Source organism: Myxine glutinosa, chromosome 4 (assembly GCF_964187855.1).
Source record: "Myxine glutinosa chromosome 4, kmMyxGlut1.1, whole genome shotgun sequence".
In the NCBI taxonomy this organism is placed as follows: Eukaryota; Metazoa; Chordata; class Myxini; order Myxiniformes; family Myxinidae; genus Myxine; species Myxine glutinosa.
In genome coordinates, this window is record NC_136264.1 from 45,811,361 (window position 1) to 45,826,410 (window position 15,050).

The window sequence follows — 15,050 nt, forward strand, 5'->3', positions numbered from 1 at the left end:
GGTATGCACATTGAGCAGCTCCGCGCCGACCGAGCTGGCATGCGCCGTCCCAGCGGCGAACGAGTTTGCTCGCCTGCTCACGGAGTTCCCGGCCCTCACGCGGCCGACGTTTTCGGCCGTCGCAGTACGGCATGGGATCGAGCACCACATACCAACCACGGGCCCGCCGGTCTACGCCAGGGCCCGCCGCCTCGACCCAGCCAAGCTCGCCGTGGCGAAGGCCGAATTCGACACGTTGGAGCACCTCGGCATCGTGCGGCGCTCCGATAGCGCGTGGGCCTCGCCACTGCACATCGTGCCAAAGCCGGGGGGTGGATGGCGCCCGTGTGGCGACTACCGCCGTCTCAATGACGCTACCACCCCCGACAGGTACCCGATCCCGCATATCCAAGACTTCTCCGCCCGTCTGGCGGGACGGGTCATTTTTTCGAAAATTGATCTCATACGGGGATATCACCAGGTACCTGTCAGGGCGGCCGACGTCCCTAAAACGGCAGTCATCATGCCGTTCGGCTTATTCGAATTCTTGCGGATGCCATTTGGTCTCAAGAACGCGGCTCAGGCGTTCCAGCGCTTGATGGACGGCGTGCTGCATGACCTGCCGTTCCTTTTCGTTTACCTGGACGACATCCTCGTCGCCAGCACGTCCCGGGCCGAGCACCTCCTCCACCTCCGAACACTGTTCGGGCGCCTCAGCGAGCACGGCCTCATCGTCAACCCGGCCAAATGCCACTTCGGCACGACGGCCGTTGATTGTTTTGGGCCACCACATCACCAAGAACGGGGCCGTGCCGCTGCCAACCAAGGTCGAGGCCATCACCACGTTCCCACGTCCCCGCACCATAAAGGCCCTGCAGGAATTCCTGGGAATGGTGAATTTTTATCACCGCTTCGTGCCCCGCGCTGCTCAACTCATGCGGCCCCTCTACGAAGCCCTCCGGGGCAAGCCGGCCAAGCACGACACCGCCTGGTCCGCAGCAATGGATGCGGCCTTCCAAAGCTCAAAGCGGGCCCTCGCCGACGCAACACTGCTCGCTCACCCGGTGCTCAACGCTCCCATCGCCCTCACCACGGATGCCTCCGACTACGCGGTGGGCGCCGTACATGAGCAATGGGTGAACGGGGTTTGGCAGCCACTCGCTTTTTTCAGCCGGCAGCTCCGGCCGAACGAGCTCAAATACAGCACGTTTGACCGGGAGCTCCTCGGTCTACACCTGGCCGTCCGCCATTTCCGCCACCTCCTGGAGGGCCGACCTTTCACGGCGTTCGTCGACCACAAGCCGTTGGTTTACGCCATGGCCAAGGTCACGGAGCCGTGGTCGGCCCGCCAACAGCGCCACCTCTCCGCTGTGTCGGAGTTTACCACGGACATCCGGCACGTCGCCGGCAAAAACAACGCCGTGGCCGACTGTCTTTCCCGGGCCAGCGCGAACGCGGTCCACCTGGGCGTGGACTTTGCGCTTATGGCGGCGGACCAAACCACCGACACCACGGTGCAAGCCCTCCGGGCGGCGGACACGGGCCTCCGCCTGGCCGACATCCCCTTCGCGGACACTGTCCTGCTCTGCGACGTCTCCCAAGGCCAGCCTCGCCCCATCGTGCCGTCACCTGGCAATGCCGCATCTTCGCCTCCCTCCACGGCCTTTGCCACCCGGGCCGGAAAGCTTCCCAGAAGCTGGTGTCGGCGCGATTCGTCTGGCACGGCCTTCGTCGGGACGTCCGTGATTGGACCAGCACCTGCACGGCCTGCCAACGGGCCAAGGTCCACCGACACACCCAGGCCCCGCTGGCACCTTTCACCGTGCCCGAACGACGTTTCGACCACGTCAACGTGGATCTGGTGGGCCCCCTCCCCCCGTCACGGGGGTTCACACACCTGCTCACCATGGTGGACAGGACCACCAGGTGGCCGGAGGCCGTTCCCCTCGTCTCCACCACCACCGCCGACGTGGCGCAGGCTTTCATCGCCACCTGGGTCGCCCGCTTCGGCGCACCGGCGGCCATCTCATCAGACCGCGGACCACAGTTCACCTCCGAGCTGTGGGGCGCGGTCGCCCGCAACCTGGGGGTCAAGCTCCACCGTACTACGGCCTACCACCCCCAAGCAAACGGGTTGTGTGAGCGATTCCACCGCTCCATGAAGGCCGCGCTCATGGCCGGCCTTCAAGACGGCGGTTGGGCCGACCGGCTGCCGTGGGTCCTTTTGGGCCTCCGCACGGCCCCCAAGGAGCACCTCCAGGCATCCACCGCCGAGCTTGTCTATGGCCAGGCGCTACGCGTCCCGGGCGAATTCGTGCCTGACGCTACCAGTCCCTGGTCCGCAGCTCACCAGCGCTCGGACCTCCAGGAGGCCGCCCGACGGTTTGCCCCCGTGCCAACATCCCACCACGGTGACCCCCAGTCCTACGTCCCCCCAGCACTTCGCACAGCGGAGTATGTTTTTGTGCATCACGACGCACATCGGGGGCCACTCCGGCCGCCGTACGACGGGCCCTTCCGGGTGCTGCGACGGGACGACAAGTCGTTCGTCATCGACATCGGCGGCAGGTCGGACCGGATTGCGGTGGACCGCCTCAAGCCGGCGCACGTGGACGTCGACCACCCACCACGGGTGGCCCTTCCGCCGCGGCGAGGCCGCCCCCCGTCCACGGTGCCCCCCACTCGACCGCCCACCACCACACCGGACCCCCTCCCACGACCCGCCAGGGGTCGCTTCGGCCGGGTCATCAGGACCCCCCTCAAATTGACCCTGCCGGTGCAAGTCGATTCTGGGGGGACGTGTGTAGTGGCTACCGCTGGGTTTTCACAATCGCCTTGCACCTATCAAGGACGCGGAGCGATCACCATGCCGGGCTCGTCCAGGACGCCCGGGCAGGCTCGCCCTCAACTTGCCAGGCCGCAGCCAGGACGCTGGGCCACGCCCCCTCTCGCCTTTCCTGGGCAAACGCTCCGGGATAATATGTATATATATTGCTGCCCGATAAACGGGCTTTTCAGAGTGCCTGAGTGATTGGTTTGATTAAAGCAACTCGGATGAATTCCAGCTTTTTGTCGCGTCCATTCTTCCGATCGACGTGGGAGCCCCAGCTCCTTCAATAGCATGTTTTCTGCGTCTTCCACTTTGTCAACTCACATCACTTCCCCGACGGGGGACCTAGGCGTAACGCTTGTTTGATTTGGTTTCAAGAGATAAAGCATTTGGGGAAGGGGAAAACAAGCAAATTAAGACAAATATATGACAATCGTCAAATAGGAACCTCAGACAGTTTTCTGTTGCCTTGGAAATAAATATGACGCTTGAAAATGAGTCAGAAAACATCAAAAGAGTAGATGGTATTCATAGAATACTTACTCTGCACAGTCCACTTGTGAAGGGATTTTTTTCTTTGATCCAATATGGCTGCCAGACAACGCGAGTGATGATGTCATAATTTACATTCTCTCATATAATTGTTGTGTAGATCACACTCAAGAGCGTTGTCTCTGTCAAATTATGACATCATAATTAAGGCACCAATGTTTTAGATTTTCCAAGATGGCGCCTGTACCACGTGACCTATGACGTCATAATTATCGTTAAATTTTCTACCAGAGAAGAGGCGCTCCTGTGGTCAACATTTCGTGTCCATCAGACTAACAGTTGCAGATAAATTTTTTTTCATACTGATCAGATCAAGCGTTGTACTTGTCGAAATATGATGTCATAACGAAGGGACTGATGACATCATCATTAACATATCGTATTCTCCATTGAGAGTTTAGCTCTTACACGAGCCTCAATTTTGTACACAAAAAAGAATCATAAAAAGTACTTGACAATGAGCGTTGTTCAATTTTTTTTCTCCATTTAGTGGTTTTAGAGTTATAGAGGTGTAACGCTTTTCCAAAATGGTGTGCATACCACGTGACCTATAACTTCATAATTAGGCATTTTAAAAAACTCTACAGGCGGAGGTGCCCGTATTGTCAAATTTGTGTCAATCGGATCAACAGTCACTGAGAAAATGAATTTCTAAAATTCAGACACGCACGTACATACGTACACCACACGTACGCATACGAATGCCTCACCCTCCTTTTCGCTTTGCGAGCGCAGGGTAATGACCAGCATGCAAAAAGGAAGGGGAGAGGGAAATAAAAGAAGAAGACTAGAATGGCACTCGGTAGGGAGCATACCTCCGCCTGGTTGACCATATCACTCAATGGTGAAGAATCACTTTAAAATTTTTACGAGGCGGATCCGGATCTGGATCTTCACCAAAATCGAAACGATTCTTCCTTGTCACACACACAACATGCCCACCAAATTTCGTCCAAATCCATCCATGACTTTTTGAGATATCCTGCTATGTATCGTTTTTGGCCATATCTCCCAGTGGTGAAGAATCACTTAAAAAATTAAATAATTCACATATCCGAATTCAGATTCAGATCTTCACCAAAATCGAATAGATTCTTCCTTGTCACACACCCAACCAGTCCACCAAGTTTCGTCCAAATCCATCAATAACTTTTTGAGATATCCTGCTGTGTATCGTTTTTGGCCCCATCTCCCGAATGGTGAAGAATCACTTTTAAAATTCTAGTAGCCGGATCCGAATCCGGATCTTCACCAAAATCGAATCATTTCGTCCTTATCCCATACGCTACATCTCTGCCAAATTTCGTCCGAATCCGTCCACAACTTTTTGAGATATTTTTGAGATTCACAAACGGCCAAACAGACAGACAGGGGTGAAAACATTACCTCCATCCACCTTTGGTGGCGGAGGTAATAACGGCACACTTGGCACTTGTTACCAGTCAGTGGGTGTAGCGATGTCTGCGAGTTTGAGTATTTCTGACAAAATGGCAGAAGGTGATGATTTTACAGTTTTTATAGGCAACAACAGTTGTTGATATAAAATTGTGCAAATCCTTTGTCGACACTGTTTTTTAGGTGGTGGTCCACGGTCCATGCGTCGATCTCGAGACACAAAGAGGCTCAGCGATGGTTCGGGAAAGGTATGCAGCGGTTAACTGGCTTTGCGACAAATGGAAGTGAAGGAAATGGAAAGACGAACTCTGCTTTGAACCTGGAGGACGGCTTCTTGGAGCTGCTGGCGTTATCGTGAACGTTACTGGTGGCAGGTTGAAGCTCCCTGGAGGTTAATGGGTTTGTTCATACTGAGAACTTGCAGAACAATTCGCTTGTGGGACCTCGTCAAATCCAGGGGCAAAACCTCAATCGCCAGAGCGCATCCTCCCCATTGTGAAATCGTTTCTCTTACAAAAACATCATTTACGCCTCTGTCATCATGCTCCGTTCATTATCCAGATTGCGAAAAACATCTTAAGGAAGCTCTCGGCCTTACGTCACACTAATCGCTCCATCCTGGCACGACTTGCGAGTGGATAGGAAGCGATCTATACTCATCAAAATACTTTTTTGCTGAATGTTTACTAACAATTTAACGTATGCGATTGAATAGTAAACAAACCTTCATATATGTAACTGCCTCACACCTTTCTCAGCTCGACGATGTGGAAAGCAGGTTTTTTCAAAATCATTGGAATATCCCATGATGAAGCTCAGTCTATCCACCTATCACTCTTCCATCGAGCAGTCAGGTCGGTTGTCTCTCTGTCATCTGTTGCCTCCTTTCTGGTCTTGCAGGTTCTGCTATTTCAATGTTGTGCCCCCATCCCTCGAGGTTTCTGCAGAGGAACACGTGGTCCACCAGCAACCCCCTTCTGTTGGAACTTCCAGGATCCAGAATCGCTGTTCACCTCCACTCATTCGTTTCTCTGTTTCCCACACGTGAGGCCAACTTCCACATTCTCTTCGATCTAATTCTTCCCTCTGGGTCTTCATGACGGCTATTGGCCGACATCTTAGATTATCCCCCATGGTCTCTTCTCCCCCCGTTGACCAACCAAAGGCCCATATTTTGGAGGGAGGAGGATATTTCAATAACAGCGTGAGTTTCATTATTTTTCACAACATTGGCAAACTGATTATTGATTCGATTTCGCATGATGATACATCTTCTCCAGTGATAATAATTGATGGCATTTCCCTCAAAGACAAAAGTTTGATGAGAGTGTTTGCTCGCAACCATCGAGCGGGCCATAAATTATATTCACAATTTCCAATGCAAGAACCGATTGGTGAACAGAGTCCTTTAGGAGCTTTGTGTCCGCCATGATTGCTGACCTAACATTTTGTTAATAAAAATCAGTTTTCCACTGAATGAAACAACACTTGCAAATTCAAAGACTTACATAAACAAGCTGAGAATCAATGTCTACTCGTATTCAATGTCACAAGTTTATGAACTTCCAGATGTGCTTTTTAACCCGTGTGTGCACACGAGGCTTCTGGTTGTAGCTTTGTCGTTGCCAACATTCCTTCGTGGAAAATCGCTCCAAGCTGTGTTCGTTGATGAGACAAAATCCTCAATTTCAGATCTGCGTTTGAGAGCGGCTTATGAAATAATGACAAATTTCACTCCAATTTAAAGAGCCGTGTCTAAGCCGTCGGGGCATGCATGATTGCAGGTAACCTCTTGGCTGCACCTGATTTCGACATCTCAAGGCAAAGAGACTTTCACTGCGTGATCTCCTAGTTGCCCACGAGAGTGTAGCTTACGTTGTGGAAAATAAAAAGAAGTTTCACCTCTGCTTCTAGCCAATGGATATGGGACCTGGATTTAATTGTGAATTCAGCACATGGGTTGCACCATCACTGAGATCCACCATGGAGGTCATTGATCCAGAGGACCCTGCACTTTCGGGCAGGAATCTGGGCAGGTAGAGACTTTGGTAGACTTGTATTTTTTATTATTAGCTCTAACCTGGAACGAAGCTCACCTGGCGCGTTGTCCGTCCGTCCGTAAACACTTGAAACTTCTTCTACGAAACCGCTAATGGGATTGCGACCAAATTTGGCACAAATTATATTTGTTGTGTTGTGACTAAAGTTTGTTCACGGCATTAAAAAAAATCTGCCCCTTTGGGAGTCTATGGGGGAGGGTTGCCCCCCAAAATAGGTATTTGCTTTCTACTCAGAAACTACACACACGATTTCGATGAAACTTTACCACAACCTTCACCACCCGTGATGTACCAAAGTTTGTTCACGGAATTTAAAAAAATCTGCCCCTTTGGGGGTTTACGGGGGGGGGGGGACAAACCCCCCCCCCCCGTAAAATAATTTGGGGGGTTTCCCCCAAAATAGGTATTTGCTTGCTTCTCAGAAACAACACACGCAAATTCGATGAAACTTCACCACAACTTTAATCACCCATGATGTACAAATGTTTGCTCAAGGCATTAGAAAAATTGGGGTCTACGGAGGTATATGGGGTTGGTGTAGAGGCGGTTACCCCCAAAATAGGTATTTTTGTTTGTTTGTTTGTTTAAAGTCTTATGATTATGTTAGTATGATTCTACATGCTGCCCTGTCTTCTAGCAACTATTGAAATTGGTTTAAAATACCCTTAGTCAGTGCAGTATACTGTTTATTCTACCAGGTGAGTGCCAGGGGTATTGCCCCTATGTTTTTTGAAAATGGCTGGCAAGATGGCCAAGGTGTTTGCACACTCGGCTCTGAGCTTTCTCGATTGGGTTCGAATTTTGACCCAGCTTTAAACTGTCAGCCTGATGTGCCACAGGCATTGTGAGTCATTAATGTGTGTGCCGTCCCTCGGATGGACTTAAACGAGGAGTCCCGTCTGCCGAAATCCTTGGTGGGCGTTAAAGATCTCACGGTGTCCTTTGTGAAGAAGAGGTAAGCTATCGCTGATACCCTGGCCAAATTCCAAATTCCTGCCCTGACTTCCTGTGTCGGAGTGGAAACCTGTCCAACCTCTACAAGAAACTACTTCAGCAGCACCGACTCTCTGTATCCCCAATGTCAGTTCAGTTGTGAAGGCTACGAGCAGTTGTTGCTTGGCCACACGTGGCCAGTGATCAACCGAATGGTGAAAACCCCACTAACACACCACTGCTGATCTTGGACCAAACTTCCTTCCATGAATGGCTGAGCTGACCACCACAGGTGTAACATGAGCAACTTGCGAGTTGCCAGACAAACTCACAAAGTGGATCGTTGCTAATTTTAGCCACTTAAAGAGAAATCCACTAAATGAGAAAGAATGAATCTCGAACAGATGTGGAACTCGGCCACGGGAGATCTTGCTTACATTGTAGGACTGACGAGACCCAGTGGACAAAGAGTGCTCAGAACGTGCAACTTACCATCTTTTGTAAAAGGCAGGTATTTATACTGAGACCGATCGAGGTCTTGGGATTGCGTTATTATACTCCATGGTGATGTCGGGGGGGGGGGGGGGGGGGGGAGAAATGTTAAATGAAGCATTGTAAAAGAATTTATAAAATGAAGGATTAAAATTGTTGAACAACATTCAATGAGATGTTTGACACGTCTGACCTGAACAAATCTCTTGTATGTACAGTACAGCTTCTGGAATTTTAAATGACTTGATATGATGCAAGGCTACAATTGTCCACAGAAGATGAGCTCGAGAATGTGTTTGTTGGAGAGAATTCCAGACATGCTTCACAATCAGGAATCGGAAAAACAAGGATTTCCCTAACATTTACCCTGTTATGTAAGTCTGGAGGCTAAAACGTTATTAGTAACTGTGATTCAGGGTTGCCTCTCTTCTCCCGTATTGTTGGTTCTTTCTGTTGCCATTTGTTGTGACAGCATCCTGCTATAACCCGGATGCATTTGCTCCCTTTCACAATAATTGTGTTATCTTTTGATAATATGTTTCCATTGAAAATGGTGTTGTTAATGAGGGAAATTTTAAGTGGAGATCTTTTTATCCAGAACAAAAAAAAAAGAACCCGGCATCATACTAAAATACGCGATTTGCTGTCTGTCTGTCTGTCTGTCTGTGGTCGATGCATTCGGTCAGTAGTTGTTCAACCCCCACCTCAAACCTCCTTCGCCCCCCTTGTGGGTTCCGAATGGTGGGCAAACGCACATTCTCGACATAAATGTGTGCGGTGTAGCACCGCTCCCAGTGGTGGAGGGAGAGGGTATGACAAGCGAAGCTTCGGAGCCCTTAATTGTATCACCGCAAAGAGGCCTTCATCTTATTTTCGTAGTTGCGCAGCATATGTTGCTGGAGACTCGACTGCAAAAAATCCGAAGGAATTCCCATGCTTTATTGCCTTTTTCCACCTTGGAAAAACACCATATTAAGGTGTATATATAGCAGCTTGAGCATCGTTACACATTATTTAGCGTTTTTCCAAAGCGCTTCCAATAACAAAAGTAAATCGAAAGCATAGAAAATGTCCGTCCGCAACCACTTTGTAGTCAAACTCAAATTAAACTTAAACGAAAACAACAGCAAAAAAAAGGTAAAGTTGATTCATTATTTTCTCCATATTTTCGAAATGGATGTTTGTTGAAGATTTGATGAAAAAAGCTCAATTGGTAACTAAAGAACGAAACACAGAAGCAATTACCAAACCCGGTCATCTCACACTGCTCGGTGGACTTGCTAATGAGGCCTATTTGTACTCACTGTGACTTTGCCCTTTGACATTTTGACCCAATTATCAATTAGTCTTCTCCATATTCTCATAATTGGGGTTTGTTGAAACGTTGAGGACAAAAGCTCAAATGGTAAAAAAAAATATACCCTGGAAGCGCATAATAATATTATTACTATAAAAAAAAAATTGATGGTAATAATATGAACAATATTAATCTACCATAAAAACACAATGTGTGTGTGTGTGTGTGTATGTGTGTGTGTGTGTGTGTGTGTGTGTGTGTGTTTTTTTTTGTTTTTTTTGTATACAAGATCGAGGCTTGTGAAAGAGCTAACATTAATCACACAGAAAGACAAGCTGACACATAAAACATATGACATGGGGAGCGGTAGGCAAGATGGGGCGAGAGGAGGAGGAACACAAACACAACATCCGAGAGCAGGGACATCGGGAGATCTGTGGGAGGGAGAGGGCTTTGGGGGGGGGGAGGCATGGGAAGGGGGGGGGGGAGGTATAAAACATATGGACACTGCCGGGACTTCCAGGAAAGAAGTTGGAATTTCAAACAAGGTGGATCTGGGGTGAATTAGTGGGGGTAGAAAAGATCAAGGTTTTGGATGGGGGAAAGATAAGAGATGGTGGTGAACAGCTGTTTTAAAGACCTGGAGGGAGGAGTGGGATTGAAGGGAGTGTGGGAGTTTGTTCCAGAGGCGGGAGAAAAGAGGAATGAAAGAGTGAAGGTGAGCAGAGAGCCGGGATTTCGGCAGTTTAACCATTAGAGGGTTGCTGGCAGATTTTGTGCGACCTGTAGGAATATTTGGGGGACAAACCACAGAGAGAGAGCTGGGGGAGCAAGGCCGGAGAGGAGTCGGTAGAAGACAGAAAGACCACCTACCTGTCTGCGGTGAGTGAGTGAAAGGCCCTCGGAGATAGCGTCATCGCGGGAGATTCCAATGATTCTGAAAGCTTTGGTTTCAACAGCGTGAAGCCGAGCTGGGTGTGAGGCAGGAGCACCGGCCCATAGGGGAGAACAGTATTCCATTGAGCTGCGGATGAAAGCCTTGTATGTGGTGAGGAGCTCAGGTGTGCCGAGGAAGGACTTCGCACGACGGAGGATGCCCAGTCGGCGACTGGCTTTGGAGACCAGATTGGAAATGTGGTTTTCCCAAGAAAGATCATGGCAGATAGTGAGACCCAAAAGCTTGAGCGACAGAACTTCTTGGAGAGGATTGTTGAGAAAGTAGATGGGAGGGTTGTCCAGTCGATCTTTTCGGAGAGACATAGTAAGAGTGTGAGATTTGTCAGGATTGAAAGACATGTTCCACTTGTTTGACCAGTCTGTGATTTTGTCCAGGTCTTCAGAGAGTGAGTAGGCTGCAGACTTCCGATCTGAGGGAAGAGGAATGGAACGGCAGAGAGTGGAGTCATCAGCAAAGAGATAGAGAGGATTTTCCAGAGAGTCGGGGAGATCATTGATAAAGACCAGAAAAAGCACAGGGCCCAGAACACTGCCTTGGGGAACTCCAGCCTGAACAGGAAGGGGAGATTAGAGAAATCCATTCAGGGCCACACGTTGTCTACGACCAGAGAGGAAGTCCGCAAGCCATGCATGGAGATTTCCATGGATACCATAGGAGGAGAGTTTGGTGAGCAGAGCTGCGTGTGAATAAAAGAGAGAGATCGAATTGTGAGGAACAGAAATGAAAAAATGAGATGTGTGTGTGTGTGTGTGTGTGTTGTGTGTGTGTGTGTGTGTGTGTGTGTGTGTGTGTGTGTGTGTGTGTGTGTGTGTGTGTGTGTGTGTGTGGCCCTTCATAAGGTTAGGTTTTAAAGGCTTTGAGTAGTGCTTTCGGAGGGATTTGAGGGGGGGGGGGGGGGGTTAAGGTGCAATCTTTGAACACGACTGTGTGTCCTCTGGTTAAAAGACCTAAAATACTCTAAGGACCTAAAAGACCCCAAGGACCAAGAAGACCCCGAAGACCCAATGGACCCCAAACACCAAAAAGACCCGAATACCCAAAATACCCTGTAGACTGTTAGACATAAAAGACCATGAAGACCCAGAAGACCCGAAGCACTCTGAAGACCAAAAATACCCCAACGACCCAATGGACCCCAAACACCCAAAATACACTGAATACCCTGCTGACCCAAAACATCCCGAAGACTGTTAAAGACCCAACATACCCTGAAGACGCCAAAGACCCAAAAGACTGAAAGGACCCTGAAGACCAAATGGACCCCAAACACCCGAAGACCCAAAATACCCGAAGACCCAAAATACCCTGCAGACTGTTCGACACAAAAGACCATGAAGACCCAAAATACCCCAACGACCCTATGGACCCCAAACACCCACAATACACCGAATACACCGAATACCCTGAAGACCCAAAATACGTCGAAGACTGTTAAAGACCCAAAATACCCCGTAGATGTCAAAGACCCAAAATACTGGAAGGACCCTGTCGACCCTGAATACCCAATGGCCCCCAAACACCCAAAATACCCCAAAGACCCTGAAATATCTACGTAGAAGACCCAAAATACCCCAAGACCTTTAAAGACCCAAAAGACAACAAAGACCCAAAAGGCCATGAGACCCAAAATTCCCCAAAGACTCCTAAAGACAATGAAGACCCAAAACACTGAAAAGACCCCAAGACCCCTAAAGACCCATAATAACTCCCAAGACCCAAAACCTATCTCAAGAGCTGCCTGAGATATTGCTCAGATGAGAAAGAAAATGAATAAGTGATTAATGTTAAAAATAAAAAAATAGCAATTGTAAAATAATTAAATTATTAATTAATTGCCTAATAGCATACGTAAACCACCACCGTTTCATCTAAATCTGTAACTTTTTGAAAAGTATCTAAGAGTAATTAGGTAATTAATCGAAGAAATAATTAATCACTGATTAATCAATAAATCAAAAATACCATTTGCAACTAAATCACTTGGTCATTGTCGTGTCCAAATATCAGCTTCCTCACGCAAAAGGTGCCTGAGATATCACCCAGATGAGACAGAAAATAAATAGGTACTTAATCGATAATAATTAAATAATTAATCAATTAATGGGTTTTTTAAAGATTATTTTTTTTGCCAAAGCACGTCCTCACTATTGTGACCAAATTTTAGCTTCCTAGCTCAAAGGATGGCTGAGATATCGCCCGGACAAACAAACAAGAAAATAATCAAATGAGAAAGAAAAGAAAGACAGAAAGAAAACAAACAAACAAGAGAGAAACCGGAGTGAAAACTGAGTACTCCCTTTCAGCGCGTGTCATCGCCGGGCCCCTTCAGCACCCGGTGATGACATCATGCAGCACCTGGAGATAGAATAGGAAAGGAGCGGTGCACAAAAATCAACACATCTGCAGGAGTATCAAAGGGAGGCGCAAAGCGTCCCTCCCTTTGTACAGTGCATTCAGAAAGTAATCAGACCGCTTCACTTTTTTCACATTTTGTTATGTTGCAGCCTTATGTGGAAATCGTTTAAATTCATTTTTTCTCTCATCAATGTACACTCAATACCCCATAATGACAAAGAGAAAACAGGATTTTAGAAAGTTTTGCAAATTTATTAAAAAGAAAAAACTCAAATATCACATTGACATAAGTATTCATACCCTTTGCTATGACACTTGAAATTAAACTTCCAGAAGGACAACCATCACTGCAACAACCCACCAATCTAGGCTTTATTGGCAGAGTGGCCAGACAGAAGACAAACAGATCAATCTTGGTTTCATCAGACCACAGAATCTTGTTTCTCACAGTCTCAGAGTCCTTTAGGTGCTTTTTTGCAAACTCCAAGCGGGCTTTCATGTGTCTTTCACTGAGGAAAGGCTTCCGTCTGGCCACTCTGACATAAAGCCCAGATCGGTGGAGTGTTGCAGTGATGGTTGTCCTTCTGGAAGTTTCTCCCATCTCCACACAGGATCTCTGGAGCTCAGCCAGAGTGACCATCGGGTTTTTTTGTCACCTCTCTTACCAAGGCCCTTCTCCCCCGATTGCTCAGTTTGGCCGAGCGGCCAGCTCTAGGAAGAGTCCTGTTTGTTCCAAACTTCTTCCATTTAAGAATTATGGAGGCCACTGTGCTCTTGGGAACCTTCAATGCAGCAGAGATTTTTTTGTAGGCTTCCCCACATCTGTGCCTCGACACAATCCTATCTCTGCGCTCTGCAGGCAGTTCCTTCGACCTCATGACTTGGTTTTTGCTCTGATATGCATTGTCAGCTGTGAGACCTTATATGTGAGCTTAGGTGTGTGCCTTTCCAAATCATGTCCAATCAATTGAATTTACCACAGGTGGACTCCAATCAAGGTGTAGAAACATCTCAAAGATGATCAATAGAAATGGGAGGCACCTGAGCTAAATTTCAAGTGTCATAGCAAAGGGTATGAATACTTATGGCAATGTGATATTTCAGTTTTTTCTTTTTAATGAATTTGCAAAAATTTCTAAAATCCTGTTTTCTCTTTGTCATTACGGGGTATTGAGTGTGGATTGATGAGGGAAAAAATAAATATAAACGATTTCAGCATAAGGCTGCAACATAACAAAATGTGAAAAAAGTGAAGGGGTCTGAATACTTTCTGAATGCACTGTATAAGGGATAGTTTCTCTGTATGCAGCTTTAACATGGGGACTGAAAATACGTTTCTCGGCTTCTACTGGACGAAATCGGATGCAAATTTCAGAAGTAAATGCTTTGTACATCGAGGTAATATGTTCCAAATTTCAGAAGTAAATGCTTTGTACATCGAGGTAATATGTTCCAAATTTCAGAAGTAAATGCTTTGTACATTGCGGTAATATGTTCCAAATTTCAGCAACGTCTTTCCTCATTCTTGAGTTTTATTTAGAAAACCCTCGAAATCACGTTGGTGTCTGTCCGCCTGTCCATCAGTCCATCCGCCCAAAATGTATTGGCGCTCATATCTCAAGGTCTACACATTGAAACTAGCTTAAACTTGTTATATACATCGGCCAATAGGTCTAGTTAATGGCTTTCGAAACAAATTCCACCAAGGTGCTATAGTTTTTGCTTTAAAATATAATATATATAAATATATATACATAAATAAATATATAAAAATATATACATACTTTATAAGTCTTCAAAATGTTATTACCCGAATCTAATGTGCTGGCTTAATGGATTAATGGATAAGGCATCAGCACTCCAAAGCTGGGGAGTGTAGGTTCCAGTCCCATCTGGGCTGAATATATATTTTTCTTCTTACTTTTTGAAGTATTTTATATCGTCTTGAATAATCAAGAGAGGCGCAAAGTACCCCTCCCTTTATATGGGATCGTTTCTCTGTATGCAAATTTAACATGGGGACTGAAAATTCGTTTCTCAGCTTGTAGTGGTATAATATAAATATAAATATACGTATATACATTGTACATATATACACACGTGATATGTATATACGTATATTTATATATATTATATTTATATATATATATATATATATATATATATATATATATATATATATATATATATATATATATA